This window comes from Tupaia chinensis, unplaced genomic scaffold (genome assembly GCF_000334495.1).
Source record: "Tupaia chinensis unplaced genomic scaffold, TupChi_1.0 Scaffold000135_1, whole genome shotgun sequence".
In the NCBI taxonomy this organism is placed as follows: domain Eukaryota; kingdom Metazoa; phylum Chordata; class Mammalia; order Scandentia; family Tupaiidae; genus Tupaia; species Tupaia belangeri.
The window spans coordinates 1,063,365-1,071,979 of NW_006159604.1; positions in this window are offsets into that span (position 1 = coordinate 1,063,365).

An 8,615-nucleotide genomic window follows, 5' to 3' on the forward strand; every position below is an offset into this window, starting at 1 on the left:
GTTTTGTCAGCCATAATGAAAGGACTTTTAATACAGCTAATGCAATTGTTTCTTTTTTTTTTTTTTAGGTTTCTGTCATAAACAGGGCACATGCACTCGCCAAAGAGAGATAGTGAGAGGGAAAGTGAGAAATCACCCCCCAGGATGGATGGCCACACTGCAATCCCTTCTCCTCCATTCTCCTCTCAGGACCTTGGGCATTCATGCACACGCGACCAGCGTGAGTTTAAGCCACTGGGTCTGGGACTTGAACCACGGTCAACCACATGGGAGTCCAGCGACATAGCCATTACACTAACTGCTGGTCCCTCTTTGGTGTTTCTTCATAATCTGTATTTTATTTCATAATAAAAATATTAAAAATAATCAAAGAGAGAAACATTCAAAAAATTTTTTAAAAGACAATCATAGTACAACCTTCAGGAAGAGGCTCTAAGAAGTAAGTGAGTATATGTGAAGCACTTAGACATTACTGCATATTTAAAATTTTAGTGTTAATATGGTGTATTTTATTCTGATTCTAAAAATAATATTTTAATCTGCATAGTTACATCACCAATTTAAATATATTAGTTATTTTATTGTTATTACAACCATAAAATAACTAATATATTTAAATTGGTGATGTAACTATGCAGATTAAAATGTGCAAATATGTAGTGTCTATTTTGTAGTCATAGTGGTGAGTTGGAAAAAAAACAATTCAATTTTAACTATGAGGTGATTGACTTTGATTGACTTTGCCATTTAAAAGCTGTGGAGACCAGCAGTTAGTGTAATGGCTATGTCACTGGACTCCCATGTAGTCAACCGCTGTTCGTGTCCCGGACCCAGTGACTTAAAACTCATGCGGGCGCATGTGCGTGCGTGCCCAAGATCCTGAGAGGAGAATAGAGGAGAAGGGATTGCAACATGACTATCCCCCCTGGGGGGTGATTTCTCGCTTTTTATCTCTCTGTCTCTCTCTGTCTGTCTAGCGAGTGCACGCGCCCTATAGCAAAACCTTCCCCCTCCCCCCAAAAAAAGCTGCGTAAGGGACCAGAGGTGATGTAATTGTTAAGATGCTGTACTCCCACATGATTTACTGTGGTTCAAGTCTTGGACCAGAGATTTGAAAATCATGCAGGGAGTGTGTGCTTATGTGCCCAAAATCCAGAGAGGGCAATGGAGGAGAAAGTATTGCAGAGTAGCCATCACCCCTATGGACTGATTCCTCATTTTCCCATTCTGTCCATCTCTCTCTCTCCAGAAAGCACACATTCTCCATGGCACACGTCTTTTTTTATTTTTTAGAGATTTTTGCCTTAGAGTGCCTGTGCTTGCCGCCAGAGAGAGGAAGACAGAGACAGTGAGAAGGAAAATGAGGAATAACTCTCCCCACAAAGGGGCACAGCCACTCCTCAATCCCTTCTCCTCCATTCTCCTCCCAGGATCTTGGGCATGCACTCACACACGCTTGACTTGAGTTTCAAACCACCAGGTCCAGGACTCAAACTGTGGTTAGACATGTGGGAATTCAGTGAAGTAACCATTATACCATGTGCTGTCCCTGGCAAAAATAAATCCTAAAAGGAAAAAAAAATGTGCAAAATGTCATCAAGATTACCACAGTAAAGTCACTGAAATCTGGAAGTAAAGTCACTGAAATCTGGAAGTATTTATTTATTATTACTGCTAGAATTATCTTCACTAAAATACTTAAGCAAGTTATTTAAGGTCTTGTGCCTCAGTTTACTCTTTCTTGAGATGAGTAATTGTCTGGAGTCAGCAGATGGCATAGCAGTTACGTTACTGGAGTACCACATGGCTGACCACAGATCGAGTCCTGGACTTGGTGGTTTGAAACTCATGCCAGGCACATATATGTACTTACCCAAGATCCCAGGAGAAGAATAGAGGAGAAGGGATTGTGGCGTGGCCATCCCCCCAGGGGGTGATTTCTCACTTTCCCTCTCTCTGTCTCTCTCTCTCTCTCACTCTCTCTGGTGAGTGTATGTCCCTAAGGCAAAAATCTCTCCAAAAAAATGAATGAGTGAATAATGGTCTCTACTACATAGGATTATTATGATGATTAAAAGAGTTAACCTTTGTAAAAGTATTTGCAGTGTCATAGCCTAAGGCTTTTACTATTAGTGGACTTTTGGCTACTTTTGTCAGAACTGACTCAAGGATTGGGCACTGTGATCTTGTTGGTGGAAACTTCTCAGAACTGCAGCTGATAGGGATTGGGAGAGACAAAGACTGGCACACATGGGTTTTTGGCTATCTTACTACATTGCTTAATTTATTTCATGGTGACAGTGTTCAAAACAATTCAAACCTTTCCTTCTCTGCTCTTTAATTATGTGTGCTGGTTGGTAATTTATTGACTTGTCTTTCCATTTAACCACAGGGATCCTGTGCAGAATAACTCCTCCTAGAAGCAATCCATAAGTTAATAATTCCAATAGTATTAAATAGAAAGAACGCAGTGTTTGACTGAGGCTGTGTGGCTCTTCCCTTAAGTGTCACTTGCTGCTTACAATATGCTGGGAAAGATGCCCTGTTATAACTTGGCCTGCCTTCTACTCATTCTTTGTGGTCCCTCAGGTAAAATAGGTAATACTCTCAGGTTAATTAATTAGGGCTAAAATAAAGAGTTGTTTTTTTCCAGCCTGAACTGTTAGAGAATGGGAAAATGAGGACATTGTCTTCTCTAGACCAAGCTGCTTATATATATATATATATACTTTGAAAACTGCTTATCCCTGAAGTATTTGAGTCTCACAGCTATGGTCTGAAGAATCATGTGGCCTTTCTATTTTGAAACAAAGACTAAAAGGAGTAGCTAGAGGTAAATACCTCAATGCAATTTTAGAGGGTAGGACCGACATTCACCCTAACAGCTCTCTAGGGTTGAGCAGGCTCTTGCTGTATACGATGACAATTCAGGGATTCAAATAGTCACTTTGTGGAATCGGCCATGTCTTGTAAATGCCTAGAATTATAGGAAGCTAGGCTAAGATGAGAGTTCTAATCCAATCTTACTAGTCGTGTACACTTAGGCCACTCACGATTCTTAGTATAAAACAGCTCCACAGAGGTCTTGAACAATAGCTGTGTCAGGCATTATGTCAAATGTTCAAATAACAAAGATAAATAAGACATGGTATTTCTCTTATTACAAAAGTAGGGGAATAGAACTCATTGGACTATATGGTCTCCAGAATCCTTTTTCATTAAAAGAATATTGGACTCATCCAGACCCTATGTTTCATATATTTTAATTATTACATGCGTCAAATTGTTTTTTTTTTTGAGGCTATAGCAGTTTGGATAGATTTGTCTTATGATTACCAATGATCTGTCACTTCTGAAATGTCATGCGAAAAGAGGCAGAATTAACCACTCCCCAAATTTGGATTGCTATAGGCACCTCTCCTACACTACAGTGTTTTCACTGAGATTTAGTATGAATGCTTTATCTCAGTTCCAAATCTAAAACACTATCTTCTATCTTAATATAGAATTTACAGTTGGAAGAGCTCACAACTTTCTTAAAACCCAAGGGACTTTACTACCAAGGACAAACTTACTAAGGTGACAGTTGGGGACATTATAGGTAGAATATGTCAATATTTTGTGAAATATTTCTTTTCTTTCCTTTTCTTCCTTCCTTCCTTCCTTCCTTCCTTCCTCTTCCTTCCTTCCTTCCTTCCTTTCTTCCTTCCTTCCTTCCTTCCTTCCTTTCTTTCTTTCTTTCTTTCTTTCTTTCTTTCTTTCTTTCTTTCTTCTTTCTTTCTCTTTCTTTCTTTCTTTTTTTCTTTCTTTCTTTCTTTCTTTCTTTTTCTTTCTTTCTTTTTTTTTCTTTCTTCTTTCTTTTTTAAAATTTGTCATAAGGGAAATATGCTTGCCAGAGAGAAACAGTAAAGGAGAAAACAGCTCCCAATGGGGTGTGGTCATGTCACATTCCCTTCTCCTGCATTGTCCTATCTTTTCAATATTTTGGGTACACATGCATATGCACTTGGTATGTCTCTCAAGCCAGTAGGTCCAGGATTCCAATTTCACAGTTGACCATTTGGGATACAACTCCCTTAACCAGCAGGCCATTGGGTCATCCTGTAAAATATTTCTTAACTTAGATGCTTCAATGAGCAAAAATATATGCTATACTTATCTGCGCAAGAAAATTACAAAGAGCATTTTCTCATATGCTCTAGATATTGAACAAAAAAGAAAAAGACAATAAGTAGGCAGGCTCTATGTCGCTAAAGGAGGAAGTGCAACTTCAATTTTGAGAATATTTAAACGAGGAGAAGGAATTGTGATAGGGCCATCGTCCCACAGGGGCGGGAGTGATTTCTTGATTTCTATCTCTCTGTCTCTCCAGTAAGCACATGTACCCAATAACAAAAATCTCTGTTTAAAAAAAAAAAAAAGTTAAGGAGAAGGATGATGCTTTATTATGCAAATACGTAATAGTGGGAAAAGAAATTGAAGAGTAGATAAATGTATAAATTAATCTGCTTAATCTAAATTCTACTGTAACCAGAAACACACGTTTAGAGTTTTGTTTTGTTTTGAGAGGTTTTTGCTATAGGGCATGTAGGCTTGCCAAAAGGACAGAGAGAGACAGAAAGTGAGAAATTACCCCTCAGGGGGGATGGCCACATCACAAACCCTTCTCCTCCATTCTCCTCTTTGGATATTGGGCATGCACACACACATGCTCTGGCGTGAGTTTAACCATCGGGTCCGGGATTCAACATGGCCAACTGTGTTGACTGAGTCTCTGATGCTACACCTTGAGAAACATGTGGCACACACACACACACACACACACACACACATATATATATATATATATATATATATATATATACATAAAATATATATATAAAGGAAAACAAATCCCACTAGTTGAAAATTGAATTAGATCATTATTTTCATGGTTTCCTTTCTATAGTTGTTTCAAACATGAAATATGGAATGTGTATTAAAATGAAACTATGCATGGATTTCTTATTTTGGAGGAGGGTTGCACCTGGGTGATAGATCATGGCACAGTGGTAAAATGCAATCCCTTCTCCTCTATTCTCCTCCTGGGATCTTGGGCACACATGTACATGTGACTGGTCTGCAACTCAAACTGCAGTCAACCATGTGGGGGTCCAGTGATATAATCTGCTTTTCCTCTATTTTTTTTTAAACATTAGAAGAGTCTCTTCAAGATTCATGGCACCTTGATAAATTAAAATTTCATACCTCTCCCTCAAATCATACCACTTAAAACTGAATGTATGTAAGTGGAATAGTGGTAATAAATTTGGGTAATAGATCCCCTATGGTGAGTTTGAGGCAACTCAAGGGATTATTTTAATAATACAAGAACTGGTCATTGAAAGACAAATATATATGTGTACAAAAATATCAAGACAAGTCTAGACTAGGGATCCTATGAATAGTTCCTACATTTGTACCTATATCTATGTATTTATCAATCTATCTATGTGAGATATAATTACAAAAACAGAGACATATAAAAGGACTCCAAAAATTTCATGAAAAATGAAATTAAAGTGCAGGTTTATTTTGGTTCAAAATTTTTTTAAATCCATGCATAGTTTATTTATAATACACATTTTCCACACATCTTTTAAGATCTCTCATATAACATAATGTTACAGGTATTATATATACTAAAATTTAATATAAATATATAACAGAAATATATATTGAATATATTTATACAAATACATAAAATATATTTTTAAACCACAATACAGTATAGTCAATGAATTATGCCCTATTAAATATAGCATGTATGAATCAAGCTCCTATTAATTCTTCCATTTTCTCTCCTCTCTTCCTTCATGCTTTCATCAAACATTTGCTTAGCTCTTGCTATGTGTGAGTCACTATGTTTACTGTGCTAACTGCTATCTGTGGGGATAGAATAAATGTAATTTATAATCCCTACACTCGAGTTGTTCACAGTATACTGTCCACCACTCTTATTCACTGTTAGGCATAGGTGTTACAACAGCAAGCACCATTGGTAAGAGGACACAGAGAAGTGATGCCTCATTCAAATTTAAAGATAACTGAAGATGGGCCAGCATAATGGTTAGGGTGTTGGACTCCCACATGGCTGATCACAGTTTGAGTCCTGGACCCAGGAACTTTAAACTCATGTCAGGCGTAGGTGTATGCATGTCCAAGACCCCAGGAGGAGAATGGAGGAGAAAGGATTGTGGCATGGCCACACACACACCCCCCCATGGGGGTGATTTCTTATTTTCCCTATCACTATCTTTCTCTGTGTCTCTCCAGTGAGCACACATGCCCTATGGCAAAAACCTTAAAAATAAAAAAAAATTATAAAAAATATAACTGTACAAGAACAAAAATATTCTGATCTCTGTTTATCTCTGTGTAAAGTCAAACTATCATTTACAGTTGAAGTATTGATTCCAGCTCAAAATAGACCAGAACTTTCTCCTGCTCAGTTTCCTGAAAATAAAATAGCTAATCTGTGTAGCTCTAATTCCTTGTCACTCTAAATAATCAAACATAGATTTGTGTCCACTTCTTTAACGTCTAAACAATGTGAACATTGGACTACAGAATGTCTAAGGTCCACTAAAATTCTATATAATGATAATATTTAAACAAAATAACACAGACCCCATTTAATTTCTCCTATAGTTCAAACACTGCATATCGTTTTTCAGTCAGGACCAAGTGAATAAACTGCAGCATCCATAGTTTCCCACGTATCAAAAAGTCTGCAGTGCTTTTAAACTATGCCTCATCTAATATGCTCAGTTCTAAAGCTTAAAGTACATTTACTCCATAGCTGTGTGTGTAGGGGCTGGGGTGGGAAAGAAGAGTGTGTTTATACTCCTTGAGTAGATATATGGCACAGACTCTCGGGATTTGAAATAGAATTAAAGTATAGTGAAAACAAATAAGAATAATAGCAAAATTACTGTAAAATGTATTGTTTTGGACCCTGATGAGAATCATTTAGGGAAAATAAACTCCTTGAAATAATATTGCTACTACTGCATTTGCTTTGTTTGAAATGCTGAGAAAAATCTCCAGTTAAATCAAAACTACATTTTTTCTGCTAATATAAGCATACACTTGTGTGTTTTATTTGCTGTGATTTGTTGTTGTTTATTTGTTTTCTGGCAGCTTCTTTTTAATGTAACATCCACTCAAGGGAATGCTTTGCCTGCAGTATGCTATTATTTCCAATAGGATAATAAAATAAAAAAAATCAACATTCTATATTCACTAAAAACATGTAAATACAGGGTTTCACCTGAAGACACCAGGAAGATTCACACACACACACAAACACACACACACACACACACACACACACACACACAGGAAAAAAACAAAGAGTTAAATTCAGTCATGAAAACAGCTAGCTTTAAATTGTGAATATTGTTCCCAAGCTCTCATCTTCATTTACACTGTTACTTCCTTTATACACTTCTCCTTAGTGATCTCATCTAATTTTATCACTTCAACTATTACTAATAGTAACTGACTCCGTAAGCTTTCCCTCAAGATTTGCTTTTTCTCCAAATCATCATCTGGTTTATGCACCTCTCCACTTCCATGTCTCAAAAACATCTCAAACATATATTTAAATGTGTCATTCTGCTCCACTACTTTTTAATTCCCAATTTCTGGAAAGAAAAATATTATACTTTCTACAAATATTATACTTTTTAAAGTCATTCAAGCCATCAATATTTGATCTAACTCTCTTTTCAGACTAGACATCACATTATATTGACTCTTCACAATGTCTACCATCTTTCTTCTCTTCCCCATGATTTCTACTCTATCTTAGAGATTACCATCTTTTGTGTTAAAGTATGAAAATAATCTCCTAAATGGGTTCTAACCTGGTTCTCCCTTTTCAACCTTTTCCACAAACTATAGAGCAACATCTTCTAAAAATACCATTTTCACACTTCCTATTTGTTTTAAAAAAAATCAGCAGCCTTGCTAATTATATTAAAGACAATGTGTAATATCAGTAGCACAGAATTCAAGTTTCCACGTATTAGGACTCTCCATTATTCTTTTACACTAATCAAGGAGGCATATTGTTTTCCAAGTCTTACGCCATTATAAGAGACTGAAATAAGAAAAAGAAACAAAAATACAGTGCCATAAAAAGGAACAGAATTTTGAGGCTCAGTCTGTGTCTCGCAGTCTGTTTCTTTGTTCATGCCATTCTCTCCACCTGCTAAACCTGCACTGATCCTTTTCTTGTCCAGCATATGCCTACCATCCTCAGTAAGTCCTTATATCCACAGTGACCACTCTGTTTGATCTTCTCTAGCTCTATTGTTTGTGTCACTTACTTGGCATTTAGCACCCTCTGCCTTGTATTACAATGATCTTTCTCTCTCTCTCTCCTCTCACTTCCCATTTAGACCGTCAGCTAACTAAGATCAGGGAAAGGTCTGACACTACTTTTGTACCTCTAATGAACTGTAGAAAAGTGCTATTGAGTATATACTGAAATTTCCCTTTGGTATACAGTACAAATACATGTTTAGATTCAATTCTTTATTTTATTTATGCCAGTTTGAGTGCCTGTG